Source organism: Mya arenaria, chromosome 11, assembly GCF_026914265.1.
Source record: "Mya arenaria isolate MELC-2E11 chromosome 11, ASM2691426v1".
Lineage (NCBI taxonomy): Eukaryota > Metazoa > Mollusca > Bivalvia > Myida > Myidae > Mya > Mya arenaria.
In genome coordinates this window covers 18,026,402-18,052,369 of record NC_069132.1, presented here as the reverse complement: position 1 = coordinate 18,052,369, position 25,968 = coordinate 18,026,402, and the positions used below count along the sequence as shown (strand labels likewise).

The 25,968-nt window shown below is 38.8% G+C and overlaps 1 protein-coding gene across 1 annotated transcript in view; it reads right to left on the bottom strand.

The window, feature by feature from the left end:
• LOC128207637 (uncharacterized) overlaps positions 1-22,653 on the bottom strand; it is a 39,553-nt gene extending 16,900 nt beyond the window's left edge. Inside the window, exon 1 of the mRNA XM_052910680.1 lies at positions 22,499-22,653. The gene's annotated coding sequence lies outside the window, so the exon portion shown is untranslated. The remainder of the gene's footprint in view (positions 1-22,498) is intronic.
• Between the last annotated feature and the right edge of the window lie 3,315 nt (positions 22,654-25,968).

Sequence of the window (25,968 nt, the reverse complement as noted above, 5' to 3'; positions counted from 1 at the left end):
GCGTCGTTACCGAAACATGTAGAGTATACATCGTGTCGTTACCGAAACATGTAGAGTATACATCGCGTCGTTACCGAAACATGTAGACTATACATCGCGTCGTTACCGAAACATGTAGAGTGTACATCGCGTCGTAACCGAAACATGTAGACTATACATCGCGTCGTTACCGAAACATGTAGAGTATACATCGCGTCGTAACCGAAACATGTAGAGTATACATCGCGTACTAACCGAAACATGTAGAGTATACATCGCGATGTTACCGAAACATGTAGAGTATACATCGCGTCGTAACCGAAACATGTATAGTATACATCGCGTCGTAACCGAAACACGTAGACTATACATCGCGTCGTAACCGAAACATGTAGAGTATACATCGCGTCGTTACCGAAACATGTAGAGCATACATCGCGTCGTTACCGAAACATGTATAGTATACATCGCGTCGTAACCGAAACACGTAGACTATACATCGCGTCGTTACCGAAACATGTAGAGTATACATCGCGTCGTTACCGAAACATGTATAGTATACATCGCGTCGTAACCGAAACATGTAGAGTATACATCGCGTCGTAACCGAAACATGTAGAGTATACATCGCGTCGTAACCGAAACATGTAGAGTATACATCGCGTCGTAACCGAAACATGTATAGTATACATCGCGTCGTTACCGAAACATGTAGAGTATACATCGCGTCGTAACCGAAACATGTAGAGTATACATCGCGTCGTAACCGAAACATGTAGAGTATACATCGCGTCGTAACCGAAACATATAGAGTATACATCGCGTCGTAACCGAAACATGTAGAGTATACATCGCGTCGTAACCGAAACATGTAGAGTATACATCGCGTCGTTACCGAAACATGTAGAGTATACATCGCGTCGTAACCGAAACATATAGAGTATACATCGCGTCGTAACCGAAACATGTAGAGTATACATCGCGTCTTTACCGAAACATGTAGAGTATACATCGCGTCGTTACCGAAACATGTATAGTATACATCGCGTCGTTACCGAAACATGTATAGTATACATCGCGTCGTAACCGAAACATGTAGACTATACATCGCGTCTTTACCGAAACATGTAGAGTATACATCGCGTCGTTACCGAAACATGTAGAGTATACATCGCGTCGTAACCGAAACACGTAGAGTATACATAGCGTCGTTACCGAAACATATAGAGTATACATCGCGTCGTTACCGAAACATGTAGAGTATACATAGCGTCGTTACCGAAACATATAGAGTATACATCGCGTCGTTACCGAAACATGTAGGGTATACATCGCGTCGTTACCGAAACATGTAGGGTATACATCGCGTCGTTACCGAAACATGTATAGTATACATCGCGTCGTAACCGAAACATATAGAGTATACATCGCGTCGTAACCGAAATATATAGAGTATGCATCGCATCGTTTCCGATGTCAGCAGTTACATGACAAGTAAACAACTTGAAAGGCATAACTTAGTCTTTAAAAAAATAGTTTTGGCTATGTAATGATTGATAGTGGTGTGTGATATGGTCTTGAAAACCAGCACAAGGGGCTTGCTCCTTTGTGTTTACCTGACTGTAACCGGCACAAGGGGCTTCCTTTGTGTTTTACTGACTAACCGACACAAGGGGATTCCTTTGTGTTTTACCGACTGTAACCGGCACAAGGGGCTTCCTTTATGTTTTACCGACTGTAACCGATACAAGGGGCTTCGTTTGTCTTTAACTGACTGTTACCGGCACAAGGGCTTCGTTTGTGTTTTACTGACTGTTGCCGGCACAAGGGCTTTTTTGTGTTCAACTGACTGTAACCGGCACAAGGTGCTTCCTTTGTGTTTGACTGATTGTTACCAACACAAGGGGCATCCTTTGTGTTCTACTGACTGTAACAGGTACAATGATCTTCGTTTGTGTTTTACTGACTGTAAATGGCACAAGAGGCTTCATTTGTGTTTTACTGACTGTAACCGGCATAAGGGGCTTCCTTTGTGTTTTACTGACTGTAACCGGTACAAGAGGCTTCCTTTGTGTTTTACTGACTATAACCAGTACATGGGGGCTTCCTTTGTGTTTTACTGACTGTAACAGGTACAAGGGGATACCTTTGAGTTCAACTAACTGTAACCGGCACAAGGGGCTTCGTGTGTGTTTTACTGACGGTAACCGGCACAAGGTGCTTCCTTTGTGTTTGACTGACTGTAACCAGCACAAGGGGCTTCGTGTGTGTTTTACTGACTGTAACAGGCACAAGGGGATTCCTTTGTGTTCAACTAACTGTAACCGGCACAAGGGGCTTCGTGTGTGTTTTACTGACTGTAACCGGCACAAGGTGCTTCCTTTGTGTTTGACTGACAGTAACCGTCACAAGGGGCTTCCTTAGTGTTCACTGAATACAACCGGCACAAGGTGCTTCCTTTGTGTTTGACTGATTGTAACCAGCACAAGGGGCTTCGTGTGTGCTTTACTGACTGTAACCGGCACAAGGTGCTTCCTTTGTGTTTGACTGACAGTAACCGTCACAAGGGGCTTCGTGTGTGTTTTACTGACTGTAACCGGCACAAGGTGCTTCCTTTGTGTTTTACTGACTGTAACAGGCACAAGGGGCTTCCTTAGTGTTCACTGACTACAACCGATACAAGGGGCTTCGTGTGTGTTTGACTGACAGTAACCGTCACAAGGGGCTTCCTTAGTGTTCACTGACTGCAACCAATACAAGGGGCTTCGTGTGTGTTTTACTTACTGTAACCGGTACAAGGGGCTTCCTTAGTGTTCACTGACTACAACCGATACAAGGGGCTTCGTGTGTGTTTGACTGACAGTAACCGTCACAAGGGGCTTCCTTAGTGTTCACTGACTACAACCGATACAAGGGGCTTCGTGTGTGTTTGACTGACAGTAACCGGTACAAGGGGCTTCCTTAGTGTTCACTGACTGCAACCAATACAAGGGGCCTCGTGTGTGTTTTACTTACTGTAACCGTCACAAGGGGCTTCCTTAGTGTTCACTGACTACAACCGATACAAGGGGCTTCGTGTGTGTTTGACTGACAGTAACCGGTACAAGGGGCTTCCTTAGTGTTCACTGACTGCAACCAATACAAGGGGCTTCGTGTGTGTTTGACTGACAGTAACCGTCACAAGGGGCTTCCTTAGTGTTCACTGACTGCAACCAATACAAGGGGCTTCGTGTGTGTTTTACTTACTGTAACCGGTACAAGGGGCTTCCTTAGTGTTCACTGACTACAACCGATACAAGGGGCTTCGTGTGTGTTTGACTGACAGTAACCGGCACAAGGTGCTTCCTTTGTGTTTGACTGATTGTTACCAACACAAGGGGCATCCTTTGTGTTCTACTGACTGTAACAGGTACAATGATCTTCGTTTGTGTTTTACTGACTGTAAATGGCACAAGAGGCTTCATTTGTGTTTTACTGACTGTAACCGGCATAAGGGGCTTCCTTTGTGTTTTACTGACTGTAACCGGTACAAGAGGCTTCCTTTGTGTTTTACTGACTATAACCAGTACATGGGGGCTTCCTTTGTGTTTTACTGACTGTAACAGGTACAAGGGGATACCTTTGAGTTCAACTAACTGTAACCGGCACAAGGGGCTTCGTGTGTGTTTTACTGACGGTAACCGGCACAAGGTGCTTCCTTTGTGTTTGACTGACTGTAACCAGCACAAGGGGCTTCGTGTGTGTTTTACTGACTGTAACAGGCACAAGGGGATTCCTTTGTGTTCAACTAACTGTAACCGGCACAAGGGGCTTCGTGTGTGTTTTACTGACTGTAACCGGCACAAGGTGCTTCCTTTGTGTTTGACTGACAGTAACCGTCACAAGGGGCTTCCTTAGTGTTCACTGAATACAACCGGCACAAGGTGCTTCCTTTGTGTTTGACTGATTGTAACCAGCACAAGGGGCTTCGTGTGTGCTTTACTGACTGTAACCGGCACAAGGTGCTTCCTTTGTGTTTGACTGACAGTAACCGTCACAAGGGGCTTCGTGTGTGTTTTACTGACTGTAACCGGCACAAGGTGCTTCCTTTGTGTTTTACTGACTGTAACAGGCACAAGGGGCTTCCTTAGTGTTCACTGACTACAACCGATACAAGGGGCTTCGTGTGTGTTTGACTGACAGTAACCGTCACAAGGGGCTTCCTTAGTGTTCACTGACTGCAACCAATACAAGGGGCTTCGTGTGTGTTTTACTTACTGTAACCGGTACAAGGGGCTTCCTTAGTGTTCACTGACTACAACCGATACAAGGGGCTTCGTGTGTGTTTGACTGACAGTAACCGTCACAAGGGGCTTCCTTAGTGTTCACTGACTACAACCGATACAAGGGGCTTCGTGTGTGTTTGACTGACAGTAACCGGTACAAGGGGCTTCCTTAGTGTTCACTGACTGCAACCAATACAAGGGGCCTCGTGTGTGTTTTACTTACTGTAACCGTCACAAGGGGCTTCCTTAGTGTTCACTGACTACAACCGATACAAGGGGCTTCGTGTGTGTTTGACTGACAGTAACCGGTACAAGGGGCTTCCTTAGTGTTCACTGACTGCAACCAATACAAGGGGCTTCGTGTGTGTTTGACTGACAGTAACCGTCACAAGGGGCTTCCTTAGTGTTCACTGACTGCAACCAATACAAGGGGCTTCGTGTGTGTTTTACTTACTGTAACCGGTACAAGGGGCTTCCTTAGTGTTCACTGACTACAACCGATACAAGGGGCTTCGTGTGTGTTTGACTGACAGTAACCGTCACAAGGGGCTTCCTTAGTGTTCACTGACTACAACCGATACAAGGGGCTTCGTGTGTGTTTGACTGACAGTAACCGGTACAAGGGGCTTCCTTAGTGTTCACTGACTGCAACCGATACAAGGGGCCTCGTGTGTGTTTGACTGACAGTAACCGGTACAAGGGGCTTCCTTAGTGTTCACTGACTGCAACCAATACAAGGGGCTTCGTGTGTGTTTTACTTACTGTAACCGGTACAAGGGGCTTCCTTAGTGTTCACTGACTACAACCGATACAAGGGGCTTCGTGTGTGTTTGACTGACAGTAACCGTCACAAGGGGCTTCCTTAGTGTTCACTGACTGCAACCAATACAAGGGGCTTCGTGTGTGTTTCACTGACTGTTAGCGGCACAAAGGGCTTCTTTTGTGTTTTACTGACTGTAACCGGCACAATGGCTTTATTTGTGTTCAACTAACTGTAACCGGTATAAGGGGCTTCCTTTGTGTTCAACTGACTGTAACCGTCATAAAGGGCTTCCTTTGTGTTCAACTGACTGTAACCGTCATAAGGGGCTTCCTTTGTGTGTTCAACTGACTGTAACCATAAGGGGTTTCCTTCATTTTTACTGACTGTAACTGGCACAACGGGCTTCCTTTGAGTTTTTAATTCACTTTGTCCCAGACGCTTTGTTGACCCATCAGCTATCCTTTATTCACTTTGGCGCATTTCCAAAAGGTTCATTAAGACATCTTTCATTGACTAACAAAGCATATTTTTTTGCAGTACATAATTTACACTTGTAAGTACCAAGAGAACATGTCATGGCATAACATGCCACCCTCCCCAACACACGATATGTGACATGCAAATGAGAAGGAACATTTAATTGTTACTGCCTTTTAATGTGATTGTTGTGGAACGAGCTGACCTCCTGCAGAGCATTTAATATGTTTTAATCGTTCAAGTACTCTAAGTGTATGTAATCGTTTCGATCATGTCCAATTTCACTACATGCAGTAAATGACCCGATTCGTCCCAACTTCGTTACCTTAACTCGTACATCACATTACATCTCTCTAATAATGAACGAATCCGTCACAATACTTGAATATAATGTCATGAATACATGATTGACGATTGATATGTTTCATATTTCAAGTTGCCTGTCATAATTCGATTTGTTGGATTAACTTTGAATTGAGCATAGGCAGAAATACAATTAGTAATTTACAATGTACAATGACTGTTTTACTTTCCTATACATTTAATTTACTTTTCACTATTTAGAACGGAGCGAGTCAATATCTAGGGCGTTTTATTTATTCACTTCAATCCTTATAAATGCATGTATTCCTAATCAAAATGATGTAATGCTTTCTACTTGAGCAAATTTATTTAAATTATTTAAGTTTTTAGTGTAGGACGACATTTAAAGAGCAATTTAAAAGTCTCATTTTGGCGTCGAAGCCACTTCATAGTTCATTCTATACCGACGGCAGGTGGGCGTTCAAACACGAGTACATGGCTTAGGGTCACAAAAGCCAAAGCAAAGCCAGAACATTTTATCCTATGAAAAACTTTGAACAAATGGAAGACAAACACGAGCTACTTAAAACTCTGATCCCAACTGCAAACAAACCACCATAGAAGAAACAATCCAAGAACAATTATTACTAGACGAATAATGAAAACTAATAAAATAATATTAATGTTACTAAAAAAACACAGGAAGACAACATTTTCGTTTTTGTTATTGTTTTGTGAATGACAATGGTCTAAATGTTTACATTGTTCCCAAAACTTCTCGCGTAAGTATGACATTACCCCATGAGTGCACGTGTGTCGAGGGGAGAGTGCATCAAGGCAAATGTATACTTGCCCCGATCAAGTGCTTGTCTGGATGCACTTAAACAATGAAACGTTCAAAAAACGGTTCGAAAGAGGATTCAAGACCGTGTCAAATGCATTGACATGCAAACTACTCGCGATAACATGATAATGTTTAAAGAAGACAGACAATCACTCGTCATACTTAGATAAGATCGAACACAGTTACCAAATCAGAACATTCTACACATTTACCAAATCAGAACATTCTACACATTTATAAAATCAGAACATTGTACACAGTAACCAAATCAGAACATTCTAAACATTTACCAAATCAGAACATTGTACACACTTATAAAATCAGAACATTCTACACATTTATCAAATCAGAACATTATACACATTTATTGTACACACATTTTGCATTTCTGAGATAAATATGGGTGAGAATTTTAAAACTTATTTCGTCCAAAACGTTACAAAGAACGAATTAGAGAAGAAGAAGTACAAAAGCCGAAATAAAAGCGGACGAGGACAACAATGTCAATCTAGCAGTGATTGTCAACAAACTTGGCACGAATTCTTGAATTGTTAGCCGTAAAGGGCTGTCGGACGATGAAAGCAAACTGTACATGAAATCACCTTCCACTGGGAAGCAAGGCTGATTAATTATTTTCAGACAAAAAGAACAATGTTTAATGACATATCAGATAAGTCGAAGTGCAGACTTAATGTTCTCTTGATATCGAATAACTGTCGATTTCTTTTGCTGTAAAAATAATTAATCTCATTTCTGACATGCAAGAAAGAAGTTTATCACATTTAAGGAAGGTTTTGTGAATAAAAAAACCCAGTTCGAATAGGACGGATGAATAATCGGGGTTTAATAAATCTAACTCGAATCAATATTGAGGTAAATCAAAAGTACGCGTTTTGTTCAATATGCTCTGTATAATAGCTGTGGTATTTTGACATTTTTGTTTTTAGTTTTATTCAATAAATTACTACGGCCAGGAAGTATGCAGGTACTTGCTACAACTGATCTTAACCAGTTCTTAATTGTAACATTTACCTCTTTTTGAACTATTAATATTTTGAGATGTGTAGGTTTTGTGCCAGATGATTATTGCTGAACTAACATGTATACATATATAGCCATAAATGCCTACTTGACATATGAAGCACTATATTAAGTTTTACATTTGGCAGATACCCCGACACTGACTAGCCCAAATACGAGTACAGTCAATCCGGCAGATCAATTTTACATTTCATTTAATCTTGGCAATTATGCACGCTGGATTGTAATATCTCCACTAATCCGCACTAACCGTGTACTGGCATGGGTAAACTTTTGACCAAGACTGGAAAATGCTGCCCACGGTGTTGACCATGAATGATGTGAGCTCATACAATATTTAAACAGACTGGGCGAGCCGGGGGATGCCCCATACAATGCCATCAATGTTTCAGCGCCATCCATTGTTTGTATTACGGGAACATATTTGATTCAAGGGATTATAACTTTATCGAAAACATCATTGACCTTCAAATAATCCAATTTAATGTAATGATAGTATTGATAAGTTTAGTATTGTTTAAGGAGCATGCACGTCAGTTATTTTACACTTCAAGCAGATATGCAATCATCGGTACAGCTGAGCAAACGATGAAACATGCGAGGCTAGAACTATGTTCAATAAACGAACAGTAAGCTTCATTAATTGTACATAGTAATTGCCTTATAACATATATTTGGACACTGTGGCAGATGCACAATTATACTTGGTCATTATACGAGGTGATTCCAGACCTGTATTTATGCTGGGCCAAAATGTGAATTGACTGAACATCTCTACTCAGTTTGGGTCATACTGTGAGGTGACTGCATAGCTCTACTCAATTTGGGTCATAACGTGAGGTATCTAAACAGCTCTACTCAATTTGGGTCACAATGTGAGGTGACTGCACAACTTTACTCAATTTGGGTCATAATGAGAGGTGACTGCACATCTCTACTCAGTTTGGGTCACAATGTGAGGTGACTGCACAACTCTACTCAGTTTGGGTCATAATGTGAGGTGACTGCACAACTCTACTCAGTTTGGGTCATAATGTGAGGTGACTGCACAACTCTACTCAGTTTGGGTCATAATGCGAGGTAACTAAACAGCTCTACTCAATTTGGGTCATACTGTGAGGTGACTGCACAGCTCTACTCAATTTGGGTCATAACGTGAGGTATCTAAACAGCTCTACTCAATTTGGGTCATACTGTGAGGTGACTGCACAACTCTACTCAGTTTGGGTCATAATGTGAGGTGACTAAACAGCTCTACTCAGTTTGGGTCATAATGTGAGGTGACTAAACAGCTCTACTCAGTTTGGGTCATAATGCGAGGTAACTAAACAGCTCTACTCAATTTGGGTCATAATGTGAGGTGACTGCACAACTCTACTCAGTTTGGGTCATAATGTGAGGTGACTAAACAGCTCTACTCAGTTTGGGTCATAATGTGAGGTGACTGCACAACTCTACCCAGTTTGGGTCATAATGTGAGGTAACTAAACAGCTCTACTCAATTTGGGTCATAATGTGAGGTGACTGCACAACTCTACTCAGTTTGGGTCATAATGCGAGGTAACTAAACAGCTCTACTCAATTTGGGTCATACTGTGAGGTGACTGCACAACTCTACTCAGTTTGGGTCATAATGTGAGGTAACTAAATAGCTCTACTCAGTTTGGGTCATACTGTGAGGTGACTAAACAGCTCTACTCAATTTGGGTCATATTGTGAGGTGACTAAACAGCTCTACTCAGTTTGGGTCATAATGAGAGGTGACTAAACAGCTCTACTCAATTTGGGTCATAATGCGAGGTGACTCAACAACTCCACTAATTTTGGGTCATAATGCGAGGTGATTCAACAATTCTACTCAATTTGGGTCATAATGCGAAATGACTCAACAACTCTACTCCATTTGGGTCATAATGCAAGGTGACTGCACAACTCTGCTAAATTTGGGTCATAATGCAAGGTGACTGCAAACCTCTACTCAGTTCGGGTCTTAATGCAAGGTAACTGCACAACTCTGCTACATTTATGTCATAATGCGAGACGACTGCACATCTCTTCTCAATTTATGTCATAATATGAGATGATTGCACAACTCTACTCAATTAAGGTTATAATACGAGGTGACTCAACAACTCCACTCAATAAGGGTTATAATGCGAGGTGTTGTATGTTAAACGTTCCACAGCGGTAACCCCAAACCAACACCAATGTTGTATGTAAAACTTTACACAGTGGTGGTTACCCCAAACCAACACCAATGTTGTATGTAAAACTTAACACAGTGGTGGTTACCCCAAACCAACACCAATGTTGAATGTAAAACTTTACAGAGTGGTTACCCCAAACCAACACCAATGTTGTATGTAAAACTTTACAGAGTGGTTACCCCAAACCAACACCAATATGTATGTTAAACCTTCCACGGTGGTAACCCCAAACCATCACCAATAATGTATGTTAAACGTTTCACAGCGGTAACCCAAAACCAACAACAATGTTGTATGTAAAACGTTTCACAGCGGTAACCCCAAACCAACAAGAATGTTGTAATTTAAACGTTGTACAGTGGTAACCCCAACCATTGATGGAAAGACTGATTAAATTGAAGTAAACTGAATGTGCAGCATTCTGTAAGGGTTGTATTTTGACCTGTGTTTCCATTTAAAGATGCACTCTTATTAAATAAGAGGTTTCACAACTAATACACTTGTTCTAATTTACCGAAAAGGATGAATAAATATCGAAACTAATGGTTCTAACGTGTCTTTTAAAGAAAGTATCAGAAAACACGGTATTTCTACCCTATGAGACGATAGTTGATTACTTTTATTCTTTTATGACCAACCAGTCATTTAATATTTGTGTGTTTTCATCTATTAAATACACGGGTGACAATCTTATAATCAGTAACTAATATTTTCCACAAATGCATTATTTAGTAAGTAGTTAAAGGTTAATCACTCAGAATTTATGTTTTTTAAACATGTGTATGATTTTAAACACGAGTGTCACTTCAAACACGATCCTTTCTTTTTGGCGACTGTTTGTATTCCTATACTTCATATCAATGAATTTCAGCAAACATTTACACATGGTCATCATCAAGGTATTTGATTTTTTTTCAATTTGTACTTGACATGATACTCTTGAATACACTATTTGCCAATGCCTTATACAGTGTATGTTTTTAATTGCGTATTGGGGCGGACGGATATTTTTCAAGTGTAAGCAATTGACTAAATTAAATTTCTTTAAGGACTTAATATTTAATTATGAGAGTTTATATCAAAAACCAAATTGGGAGGAGATGAACTCATGTCAAAATTTGAATGGAGTATCATAAAACCTAATTAGAGAAATAGAAAGCATTCTGTAAAATCGCAATGATTTATTTAGAAGGCGGATCGAGCGAAGGGAATGGGAGCAAGTGGGGAACCAAATTATGACGTCATGTCTGGTAACATGACGTTACACAAAGTTTAAGTTGTCTGCAAAGATTAAGCGTGGTACTTTAATATTATATGCCGACTGGCGATTTTATTGGCTGTAAGTTATATTCTAAATAATATCAATTGTTGTAAATGGATTAACTTTACGTTCAATTAAAGAAATTCTGTTAAATTCCAAGTGTATGTCAATAATAATACACATGTTTTACTGTGTGAATAATTATACTACTTCAAATATAGGTACAACAGTTTGCTTTGATATATTAGTTAGTCGAATTACTGTTTAATATGTATACATACATACGAAAACAATATGAGTGTTATTCTTTCAAAACTTAATAACAAATACTGGATATGATTTCGCAACGTTTCGTTTAGGCAAATTCATAATAATTTCCAGGAAAGTTAATTAATCAATAACTTCGAATAGGTAGGTGAATAAGTTAAATCATTCTTCGTAAACAACGGTAAGCAGATTGCAAATCTATATTATACAGCGTTTGTGCAAGTGTCCATCAAGGGCGAACCGCTTAAAACAATCAGTTCTGGTCAGTGAAAGAGTGAATAATTGATGATGACCATTTACACAATGGCCGCTGAAAGAATGGAATAAGCACACCCACGGGACTCGTGACACGTGTGGAGATATCAGCAGTAAACATTTAAATATTTATATCAGATATATTGCTCTAATAGAAACACTTCATCAGCATTGTCTTGTCTACAATGACCCAAACAAACTTAGAATTAATAGCAGTGCCTGCAGATACGGTATAGCTCGACTGTATTTCAAAGAAGAAAATCGAGGAATTGTCATAGCCTTTGGTATCGTTGGCGTTGACGTCGTTGAAAGACAAATACTCGAACATTGGCCATAAATGAAAAACCTAAACCAAAATAATGAAATGAAACTAAAATACCAGGGAAAATACACAAATGCATAGTCAGGCCTTCAGCTATGGCTCTTGTACTTAAGTTGTGCACCGTTTGCGACTTAATTACAACAGTGAGCGGTTGCGTCCACTCCGCATGTGCTCTTGTTTTTATTCCCCCCAACAACGAAGGGAATCATCGTGAACACTATGCGACAATACGTTGTGTGTGGTGTTTGTGTCCTCTCCATTTATTAAGTGATATATCAATCACTATCAATAGATAGGCGCAGTTTTACAGCTGTGACAGGAGCAATGGATTGATCCATTTGCAGGTGGTACAAGTAATAGTTACTGCCATTACCGTACATCTATATGGTCGAGTCAAGTCAATATTTGTTAATCGTCTGATATCATATATCACTCCTCGAGTGTGTAGTTACTGTGTTGTATTCCTCGAACAACATCATATTGTCAAGGACGTTCCCGTGCAATAGGAAGCATGTGGATAAATTCCAACGTTATTCACTTATATGCACGCTAATTATTGAACATGTCCGTTGACAATATGGAACAATTCAGTACAGTATTTACACCAACAATCCTCGTGATGGAAATCAAACACGGTAATCGAGGGTAGTAACTACTTCTTGAACGGTGTGTGTATACCACCTGATAAATTGCGTCATAAATGCTACGTCGGAAGGAAATATTTTGCTTCGAATGAAAACTTTAAACAAAGATAACTTTCCTATTTCTTCACCATTTTCAAAGAAACATAGCGCAGTCTACGCCGCTTACAGAGCCCCCCCCACCCCTTCGGTCTTTTACCAGTTCGATTGAGAGTGTAGTTTCTTAAAACACTTCGACAAGCCTTTTCACGCTACGGCCGTGTGACGGAGCACTGTCAAAACATTATTTTGGAAATTGGTTTGTCGAAGTGTTTGATGAAACTAATCACCTTATCAAACTTCGGTAATAAAACGAAGGCGTGGCTCTTTGAGCGTCTTAAACTGCCATTCTTTCATTTAAAATGATGTAGTAAAAGAAAAGATATCTTTGATTTAAGTCTCAGATATCTCAGTGCTGCATCTATTGTTAACAATATTGTCAGTTAAGTTAATTCTAGGTTAAAATTTTTATACAGACAAAATCCTTTTTTAGATATGAATCTAAGAAGAATGTTATGTAACTCTTTAATACAATGTCATTTTGACTATGCATCGACATCTTGGTACAGTGGCATATCAAAACAATTCAAGAACAGATTACAGGTCACTCAGAACAAAGTTGTCAGATTTATTTATGGCTATGATTGTAGAACTTCCCTGAAAGCCTCGGCTTTCAGTGATATTGGATGGCTTAATATAGAAAATAGGATAAAGCAACTACGACTAAACCATGTACATAAAATCTTTAATAGCAAATGCCCATCATACTTACATGAACAATTTACTTAACACAGTGCTGGAAATTTTAAAGTGCCACAGGCTGACAGTTTTATATTAAATACTTTCTTTTATCAAGCAATCCAGGACTGGAACAGTCTTCCAATAAAGTTAAAATAATTGAAAAATAAGAATACTTTTAAAAAGGAAGTGAAATCACATCTCATTGTTGGTATGAAATGTGCAGAAATGGAAGGTTTCCTATTTTATTAATTGTTATTCATTTAATCTTGCATATCAGTTCTAAGATTTTTGTTATATTATGCTAACGTGTCATATGGTTTTAACAGTCGGTTGCATTATAACTGTAAAAGAAGTTCGATCTCAAACATTTAATCATTCTTTAACTGGTCAAGAGTACATGCATGTTATTTTTGTATAAGAAAACCTACTTTAAACAGCTTACAACTGAGATCTTGGCAAATAATTATATTTGTCATAAGGATCCCATTGGAAATAAGTTTAATAACTTTAATGGGTTATCCTGTGTTATATATTTGTCACATTGAATTAAATCTTTATTAACGCACGTATGTATCCAAAGCATTCTAATGATGTTGTGCTTTAGTATCGATATCATCACTAATACTTTGTTAATCAGTCTGTGTTATAACTTTATGAGATATTTAGTTTGTTACTTTGACATATATATTACACGAATGAATGTATGTATGTATGTATGTATGTATGTATGTATGTATGTATGTATGTATGTATGTATGTATGTATGTATGTATGTATGTATGTATGTATGTATGTATGTATGTATGTATGTATGTATGTATGTATGTATGTATGTATGTATGTATGTATGTATGTATGTATGTATGTATGTATGTATGTATGTATGTATGTATGTATGTATGTATGTATGTATGTATGTATGTATGTATGTATGTATGTATGTATGTATGTATGTATGTATGTATGTATGTATGTATGTATGTATGTATGTATGTATGTATGTATGTATGTATGTATGTATGTATGTATGTATGTATGTATGTATGTATGTATGTATGTATGTATGTATGTATGTATGTATGTATGTATGTATGTATGTATGTATGTATGTATGTATGTATGTATGTATGTATGTATGTATGTATGTATGTATGTATGTATGTATGTATGTATGTATGTATGTATGTATGTATGTATGTATGTATGTATGTATGTATGTATGTATGTATGTATGTATGTATGTATGTATGTATGTATGTATGCTCACATGCGCATATGCTTAAGAAAATAATAATGATAAAAAATGGCAATACATGTATGACTCATGCTCATAACAAGACACTGTGGCCCATTGTTGCTTCATTGTCTCCCTTGTAAAACAGTAGTAGAAATAATATCTACTTTTCGTTATACTAGTAACTTGATTTTTAGCATTTTTGGATGGAAATGAACGGAACTTAAAGCATCAATTTTTATCGTGATTAAATGTCAGCAAATTAATTGAAACCTACCTGGTAATTGTTCTGAAAAAAGGACAGCTGGAGAACAAAGGGTATCTGTGAAAGCTAAGCAAGGCAATTAACAGTGTTTTAAAACAGAGAACACGTCTATAATTGAGTCGATTCCGATAACCCCTGTGTTTTTTACCAATTAAATTCAATTTTCTTCGCTAATGAATAAGAAGCTCACCTAAAACTGTAATTAAAGAACATTAATTTGTAAGTTGATATCAAGTAGTTCTCATAGAGGTGATACTCGTTGAGGCACACTTTTAAATGAAATGCATTAGATGATTTTACCGGTAATCTTAAAGTATCCCATTATCTTTCCGCTTTTTACCAATGAATAATTGACAAGTGGGTATCGATCATCAGTGTATGTAAACTAGATGGACAGTATATTGAATGATGCCTCACTCAAATCAGCGGCATCAAAGCATGATAATTTTATGAATATCACATTACGCCTGGTTTAAATGGTGTTATAATTGCACTATCAGGAATGGACGCGAATATCGTATATACTGACGATGTGATCTTTTAGGCTTGTCGACAGATTTTATGAGTTATAACTGCACTTTCAGGTATGGAAGAGAATATAGTGACGATGTGATAATGTCATGTAGTCTTGTCGAATTGGTATATACGACATACGCTTCCATACGACATGGTCACATCAATATATACAACATATACTTACAGACTTCATGATCACACCATCAGTGTATTCGACATACGCTTCTACACTGCTAGCTCACACCATCAGTGTATACGACATACGCTTCCATACTACTTGACCACACTATAAGTATATACGACATAAAACTCCAGACTTTATGATCACACCATCAGTGTATACCACATACGCTTCCATACTACTTGCTCACACTATCAGTACATACGACAAACACCTCCAGACTTCATGATCACAACACTAGTGTATACCACATACGCCTCCATACTACTTGCTAACACTATCAATACATACAACATACAACTTCAGACTTCATGATCACACCATCAGTGTATACGATACACGCTTCCATATAACATGACCATACTATCAGTATATACGACATTCAACTCCAGACTTCATGATCACACCATCAGTGTATACGATATACGCTTCAATACTCCTTGACCACACTATCAGTATATACGCCCCTCAGACTTCATGATCACACCATCAGTGTTTACGACATACGCTTCTACACTGCTAGCTCACACCATCAGTGTATACGACATACGCTTCCATACTACTAGTTCACACCATCAGTGTATACGACATACACTTCCAAACTACTAGCGCACACCATCAGTGTATACGAGATACGCTTCCATACTACTAGCTCACACCATCAGTGTATACGACAAACTCTTCCAAACTACTAGCTCACACCATCAGTGTATACGACATACTCTTCCGAACGACTGGCGCACACCATCAGTGTATACGATATACGCTTCCAAACTACTGTCGCACACCATCAGTGTATACGATATACGCTTCCAAACTACTAGCTCACACCATCAGTGTATACGACATACTCTTCCAAACTACTGGCGCACACCATCAGTGTATACGATATACGCTTCCAAACTACTGGCGCACACCATCAGTGTATACGACATACGCTTCCATACTACTAGCTCACACCATCAGTGTATACGACATACTCTTCCAAACTGCTCACACCATCAGTGTATACGATATACGCTTCCAAACTACTAGCTCACACCATCAGTGTATACGACATACGCTTCCATACTACTGGCTCACACCATCAGTGTATACGACATACTCTTCCAAACTACTGGCGCACACCATCAGTGTATACGACATACTCTTCCAAACTACTGGCGCACACCATCAGTGTATACGATATACGCTTCCAAACTACTGGCGCACACCATCAGTGTATACGACATACGCTTCCATACTACTGGCTCACACCATCAGTGTATACGACATACTCTTCCAAACTACTGGCGCACACTATCAGTGTATACGACATACGCTTCCATACTACTAGCTCACACCATCAGTGTATACGACATACTCTTCCAAACTACTAGCTCACACCATCAGTGTATACGATATACGCTTCCAAACTACTGTCGCACACCATCAGTGTATACGATATACGCTTCCAAACTACTAGCTCACACCATCAGTGTATACGACATACTCTTCCAAACTACTGTCGCACACCATCAGTGTATACGATATACTCTTCCAAACTACTGGCGCACACCATCAGTGTATACGACATACTCTTCCAAACTACTGGCGCACACCATCAGTGTATACGACATACTCTTCCAAACTACTGGCGCACACCATCATTGTATACGACATACTCTTCAAACTACTGGCGCACACCATCAGTGTATACGACATACTCTTCCAAACTACTGGCGCACACCATCAGTGTATACGACATACTCTTCCAAACTACTGGCGCACACCATCAGTGTATACGACATACTCTTCCAAACTACTGGCGCACACCATCAGTGTATACGACATACTCTTCCAAACTACTGGCGCACACCATCAGTGTATACGACATACTCTTCCAAACTACTGGCGCACACCATCAGTGTATACGACATACTCTTCCAAACTACTGGCGCACACCATCAGTGTATACGATATAGGCTTCCAAACTACTAGTGCCCACCATCAGTGTATACGACATACTCTTCCAAACTACTGGCGTACACCATCAGTGTATACGATATACTCTTCTAAACTACTAGCGCACACCATCAGTGTATACGACATACTCTTCCAAACTACTGTCGCACACCATCAGTGTATACGATATACGCTTCCATACTACTAGCGCACACCATCAGTGTATACGACATACGCTTCCATACTACTAGCTCACACCATCAATGTATACGATATACGCTTGCATACTACTTGCTCACACCATCAGTGAATACGACATACGCGTCCATACTACTTGCTCAGACCATCATTATTAACAATATACGCTTAAATACTACATGATAACATCATCAATGTAAACGATATACGCTTCCATGATCTTGACTGACTTGTACTGCAAAAAGGTCGAAACAAATATGTTTGTAAAATTTTCAAATGATTAAATGAAATGTTGAACAATGCTTCACAATACGAAAATGATTTCTATTTTTGTTACAAAGCAAAATGTTACTACTTAATAATAAATATGAAAGGGACATTTTAGCACAGTTCATGACAACGCTGTACTTTCAAAATATCTACATGTATATAAGGTATATTTGCTCAATGTCTTTATTCCATTAGTCTATGTATTTAGAAGGGTGGATATCCTCTTCAATTGTCTGTCTTATGAAGCCGTTCAATGAAAGGGTATACACGAATAGTCTAATCCAACATATCACTGCTATTGTCATGATACAGTGTAAGGCATGCAATTATAGCGTTATCTCTGATTGATGATAAATTTCAAACGCCTTCTTGAGCGAACCTCCGCGAAGTTCGTATATCAAAACAATTTCACACTGTCACGTTAGTGATGATTTATAACAACTGATTGACTAAATGTCTTCGAAAATCAATGCAATGGACACAGAAATAGTATTAAAAAATATAACACAATTTGATTAATTATTAAAAGATAATTATTTAATTAAAATTGACGCTGACACACGTTTGTGAGGACCTACAATAGTTTCAATACAGTCTTTGAAATTGTTTTTATTTGTTCGATTTTCTTTAAGGGATATTGTTACGTTAATCCTGAAGTATTTCCATATCGTCTGTTCTAGGCAAACACCAGAAGGGCTTGTATTGAGTAGAAACTATTTCCAGTAACAGGCTTCTGCAATTCTCAGATAATCCTAGCATTTGAGACGAACACTTTGTGTTTAATGTGTCCGTGATGTCTTGTTTATGTTTGTTGAGCTACATTAGACGTTTCACATGTATATTGAAATTCGCATTGCCAGTCAGCAGTCCAAATGTTTTGTTTAAAAGCAAAAGGATCAAACACCACAATTCAAACAGCTTCACAAACGAAACAAGATAATGCGCATCAACAGATCACATCGATTAAGTCTGGGCCCCGTAAAGGTCTTCTTTTTCCTGTCCGGTACCCCGTTAATGTCTTATTTGTCCTGTCTGGTGACCTTTTAAAGTCTTGTTTCTCCTGTCTGTGCCCTGTTCAGATTATTTCTCCTGTCTGGTGACCTGTTAAGGTCTTGTTTTTCCTAGCTGGTGCCCTGTTCAGGCCCCAATATCACGAAAATACTTCAGTCAAATCTCAATCTCACCTCATTTTACCACATAAAAGCATAGTATTGTTCAAAATCTTGCATGTTTTTATACTTTTTGAAAACGTATTTTCTCATAGAATGTACAATTGAAAGAATTTTTACAACATTTCAAAGAAAACTTATTCTGGAGCAAAAATTATACTTGAGTAATTGTTAAAAGGCAATGAATCGTACTCAAGTACATTTTTGGCTGTATAATATTTTTCCATTAGAATCTAGACCAAAGGTTTCAATCAACATATTCAATGATAGAATGCGGGATAAAAAATGTTTTAAAACATATATTTTTTCAATAAATTTTAATGTTATATAGTAAATTGAGTTTTATATTTGACTTTAGTTTTTTCGTGATATTTGGGCCTGGTCTTGTTTCTCCTGTCTGGTGCACTGTTCAGGTCTTATTTTTCCTGTCTGGTGACCTGTTAATGTCTTGATCAGGTCTTGTTTGTTCTGTTTGGTGCCCTGTTCAAGTATTGTTTTTTCTGTCTGGTGCCCTGTTCAGGTCTTATTTCTCCTGTCTGGTGACCTGTTAAGGTCTTATTTCTCCTGTCTGGTGCCCTGTTCGGGTATTGTTTCTCCTGTCTGGTGACCTGATCAGGTCTTGTTTGTTCTGTTTGGTGCCCTGTTTAAGTATTGTTTTTCCTGTCTGGTTCCCTGTTTTGTTTTTGGTTTTGTTTGTCTCGTCTGGTGACCTGTTTAGGTCTTATTTCTCCTAGCTGATGCCCTGTTAATGTCTTGTTTCCTTTCTGGTGCCCTGTGAAGGTATTGTTTATCCTGTCCTGTGCCCTTTGAAGGTATTGTTTATCCTGTCCTGTGCCCTTTGAATGTCTTGTTTGTTCTGTCAAGTACCCTATTAAGGTCTTTTTGTCCTATGCGGTACCTTGTTAAGTTCTTTTTTACACTTTAAGATTCCCTTTTAAGGTCTTGTTAGTCCTGTCGTGTACCCTGTCAAGGTCTTTTTGTCCAGTCCAGTAACCTGTGAAGGTCTTGTTTGTCCTATCCTGTACTCTGTTAAGGTCTTGTTTGTCCTATCCTGTACTCTGTTAATGTCTTGGTTGTTCTATCCTGTACTCTGTTAATATTTTGTTTGTCCTATCCTGTACTCTGTTAATGTCTTGGTTGTTCTATCCTGTACTCTGTTAATATTTTGTTTGTCCTATCCTGTACTCTGTTAATGTCTGGTGTGTCCTATCCTGTACGCTGTTAATGTCTTGTTTATCCTGCACCCTGTTAATGTATTGTTTGTCCTATCCTGTACTCTGTTAATGTCTTGTTTGTCCTATCCTGTACTCTGTTAATGTCTTGTTTATCCTGTACTCTGTTAATGTATTGTTTGCCCTATCCTGTACTCCGTTAATGTCTTGTTTATCCTGTACCCTGTTAATGTCTTGTTTGTCCTATCCTGTACTCTGTTAACGTATTGTTTGTCCTGTAACCTGTTAATGTCTTGTTTGCCCTATCCTGTACTCTGTTAATGTCTTGTTTGTCCTATCCTGTACTCTGTTAATGTCTTGTTTGTCCAGTCCTGTACTCTGTTAATGTCTTGTTTGTCCTATCCTGTACCCTGTTAATGTCTTGTTTGCCCTATCCTGTACCCTGTTAATGTCTTGTTTATCCTGTACTCTGTTAATGTCTTGTTTGCCCTATCCTGTACTCTGTTAATGTCTTGTTTGTCCTATCCTGTACTCTGTTAATGTCTTGTTTGTCCAGTCCTGTACTCTGTTAATGTCTTGTTTGTCCTATCCTGTACCCTGTTAATGTCTTGTTTGCCCTATCCTGTACCCTGTTAATGTCTTGTTTATCCTCTCCTGTACTCTGTTAATGTATTGTTTGCCCTATCCTGATCCCTGTTAATGTCTTGTTTGCCCTATCCTGTACCCTGTTAATGTCTTGTTTGCCCTATCCTGTACCCTGTTAATGTATTGTTTGCCCTATCCTGATCCCTGTTAATGTCTTGTTTGCCCTATCCTGTACTCTGTTAATGTATTGTTTGTCCTGTACCCTGTTAATATCTTGTTTGCCCTATCCTGTACTCTGTTAATGTCTTGTTTGCCCTATCCTGTACTCTGTTAATGTCTTGTTTGTCCTATCCTGTACCCTGTTAATGTCTTGTTTGCCCTATCCTGTACTCTGTTAATGTCTTGTTTGCCCTATCCTGTACTCTGTTAATGTCTTGTTTATCCTCTCCTGTACTCTGTTAATGTCTTGTTTGTCCTATCCTGTACCCTGTTAGTGTCTTGTTTGCCCTATCCTGTACTCTGTTAATGTCTTGTTTGCCCTATCCTGTACTCTGTTAATGTCTTGTTTATCCTCTCCTGTACTCTGTTAATGTCTTGTTTGTCCTATCCTGTACCCTGTTAATGTCTTGTTTGCCCTATCCTGTACTCTGTTAATGTCTTGTTTGCCCTATCCTGTACTCTGTTAATGTCTTGTTTATCCTCTCCTGTACTCTGTTAATGTCTTGTTTGTCCTATCCTGTACTCTGTTAATGTCTTGTTTGCCCTATCCTGTACCCTGTTAATGTCTTGTTTGCCCTATCCTGTACTCTGTTAATGTCTTGTTTGCCCTATCCTGTACTCTGTTAATGTCTTGTTTATCCTCTCCTGTACTCTGTTAATGTCTTGTTTGTCCTATCCTGTACTCTGTTAATGTCTTGTTTGCCCTATCCTGTACCCTGTTAATGTCTTGTTTATCCTCTCCTGTACTCTGTTAATGTCGTGAATGTCCTTCACTTGTGTGAATTTAAAACTGACGTCGTAAAACTGGACATTGGTAGATCCGAGGTCGGTTGTGTGGCATTGTTGGAATGAATTAATTTGGTAAGGAGGATGAAAGTGCTGTTGACTGTTTTCCTACCTGGGACTTTGAGATTTTCTTAAAATTATCTTAAAATGCATATTATCAATAGCGATGCAAAACCTCTTACTAAACTCAAAGTGCCAAACACGTGCCCATATGTCAAACTATGCATTAAGAAGGATTTCAAATGTCATTGAAGAAATATTTTTTGACATAGACAACATTAAAGAAATGGTTGGAAAAAGGCATATAAGAAACATAATCTCGGATTTGGATGCACACAAGCAATATCTAAGGTGGATGAAATAGACTAAAGTTTAGTACATTTGGTACAGCATTCATAATGAGTTTTGAAGGTATGATTAATCATTTTTACATGGTTTGTTGGATTTTAATAATAATAATAATAATAATAATAATATTAATAATAATAATAATAATAATAATAATAATCAGAAGAAGAAGAAGGTTCAAATTTATGGAACAAAGATACTCTTACCTGATTTAGGGTGTTTTATGTGCCAATGTCCAAAAAACTATTGCCATCTGTATCGCTATAGTCGATCAGAAGTTGTTTTAATAGATAATACCACAAGCAGATTTTGCCACTTTCATCAAGAGCTTAACAAACGTTGAAATCGGATAACTCGTCACTTGCGGGCAATAGCGCCGTGTAATTCACATAAACCTTTATCTGACAGATTATTTTTCTGCAGACAATATGTGAATGACCCGAGTCGACCTTTAAAAATTCGATAGGTCGAAATTAAAATATATATGGAAAATCTTTAGCAGACGACAATGGAATTGTCAGATATTTTTTACATAGGTTCCCCACCTGGGCGCGCGTCCCATAATAAGTCATATTTACTTATCACGTAGTTTAAATATACATTTGGATATCGATAATTCGTTTGCCCGCCTTGTTTAGATTTACAACTGGATAACGACTAATGGAAACAAATTGATAAACTCACGGAACGTACAAACAACCAGTCAGCAGTGCTAGTGTATAAGCGGACAGAGAGAGACATCATAGTCAAAACCATGGGATGGCATAACAATTAAGGTCTTTGCACAGTGCAAAAACTAGTTTGAAGGTCTAAAGCATAAAATAAATCAGTTTATAATTAGTTTTGAGGTCCACTATCTAGCAAAAATAATACATATATCCTTTGCAACATGTGCAGGAATAATATTTTATAATGTTTTTAATCAAAAAGCACTTACATTTTTATGGAAATATCTTTATTCAAAATTATTTTGTGTCCAAATATTCAGAAACTCCCCCTCAACAAAATGTTGCGGCTTTGTGGTGATCGCAGGTATTTTTGAACCAATATGTGAAAAAAACTTCGTTCATAAATTTGCTCAGCACTTTAAAACCCGACGATATGTTGCGAAGGATATTTGTTCTATTCCTGAAAAAAGGTTCCTCAAAACTTAGTTTAACATGAACTCTACGCTTTCTGAGACATAAGCATTATGAACTAGAATATTACAATGGAAACTACAGGGACAAGCCAAGTAACCAACAATATATAGTCTTGTTTAGTCTAGGATCAAAAGCCAAATTAAAATTCACAAAAAATGGATACTATTCCGTCTAAAAAATAGAACATCGTTGTTTAATCCAAGGGATTACTTTGACCAGCTCCGATTCGCGAAATGTAAACTGGACAAATACGACACACCTACCACAAACGTAAGGCGTACTCTTTATGCTTTGATTGAATTGTTTGAGTGACTACTTTCATCGTTGCCTTTGTCGCCATGATTGTTGAGTATGTCACAGGGTGAGAAATATGTGCAGCCTAGGAACTAGGCTCCGAGACCGCTGGCAGGGCTGAGTCGCTTACACACATTCTCAACACCAATATAGATAACGATACCGTGTCATACCGAGCCCGGAATCCTTCGATGACCAGGTGAGTGCTCTACCGACTAAACTATCGGGCGGCTTACAACTCTCAACACCTATATAAGTAAAGATACCGTAACGTGTAATGATTTTTTTTTATTAATAAACAATAATATTGGATCTGTCAATGTTCACTGATCGTGCAAAGGGTGTAAGAACAACAATGACGTTATATCAATACAAGTAGTTGGGTATTGTCTGTCTTGAAGCGCTGTGTTTATTGTTTAGTGTTTGTGTAGGCTTAGTCTCGTGCATTAAAAGGATATTGATTACATGTTAGGCTACTGTGTTTGTCTTTGTGGTGTCATTGTTTCATAAAGTTGTTCATATACATGGTGGTACAGTGTGGACAGGAGGTTAACGCACAAAGACAAGTTTAACCCATCCCTTAACAAGGCAGCACACCAAACCGATGAATGATTGCATCGATGTATGGTGTTAGATGATGTCCTGTTTTTACCATCACATGATACAAAGTGAAATCGCACAATCAAATGGTGCCAGCGATGGTTGTTCAATCATATGGTGCCAAAGTTGGTCGTACAATCATGGAAACAAAGGTGGTCGTACAATCAAATGGTGTCAAAGGTGGTCGTACAATCATATGGAAACAAAGCATTCGGAGCTCCTCGGCCATTTTTTTCAAAAACAACCTCGGATGTATCTGGACGGTTTACATACTTAAAAAGTGGTACGTTTAAGTCCGCTGCAAATAGATCGCGTAGTAATCTTATTTAGTAGTTAAAATTTATGACTTAACTCTTGGGAATCGTAATTATGTTTGCAATAATACACTTCACTGGCAATCAATTTAAACTGAGAGCAATGAATACAACTCTTAAACACTACATTTAATGAATGCTTTTATTCAAAAAAATACGGACTACTTCAACAGATGTACCGGCATACATCCGAGGTTGTTTTTGAAAAATGGCCGAGGAGTTCCGAATGGGAAACAAAGGTGGTCGTACAATCATATTGTGCCAACTGTGGTCGTACAATCTTATGGTGCCAAAGGTAGTCGTACAATCATATGATGCCAAAGGTGGTCGTACAATCAAATGTTGCAAAGGATGGTCGTACAAGCATGTGGTTCCATAGGTGGCCTCCAATCCTATGGTCCAAAGTTTGTCGTAAAATCATATACTACCAAAGGTGGCCGTACAATCACTTGGTGCCAAAGGTGGTCGTAAAATCATATGGAAACAAAGGTGGTCGTACAATCATATTGTGCCAAATGTGGTCGTACAATCTTATGGTGCCAAAGGTAGTCGTACAATCATATTATCCCAAAGGTGGCCAAACAATCATATGGTGCCAAAGGTGGTCGAACTATGACATGTTGTCAAATGTGGTTGTACAATCAAATGTTACCAAAGATGGCCGAACAATGATATGGTACCAAATGATACCAACGGTGGCCGTACAATCACTTGGTGCCAAAGGTGGTCGTACAACCACATGTTGCCAACGGTGAACGTACAATCATATGGTACCAAAGGTGGTCGTACAACCACATGTTGCCAATGATGGACGAACAATCATATGGTACCAAAGGTGGTCGTAAAAATCACATATTGCCAATGGTGGTCGTACATTACATGGTACCAACGGTGGCCGTACAATCATAAAGTACCAAAGGTGGTCGCACAATCACATTTTGCCAAAGATGGTCGTACAATCACATGGTACCAAAGGTGGCCGTAAAATCATATGGTACCAAAGGTGGTCGCACAATCACATGCTGCCAAAGATGGTCGTACAATCACATGGTACCAAAGGTGGCCGTAAAATGAAATGGTACTAAAGGTGGTCGCACAATCATATGATGCAAAAGATGGTCGTACAATCAAATGGTCCCAAGGGTGGTCGTACAATTAAATGGTGCCAGTGGTGGTCGTACAATCGTATGGTGTCAACGATGGTTGTACAATCAAATGGTGCCAAAGGTGAACGTACAGTCAAATGGTGCCTAAGGTGGTCATACAATCAAATGGTGCCAAAAGTGGTCGTACAATCATATGATGCAAAAGATGGTCGTACAATCA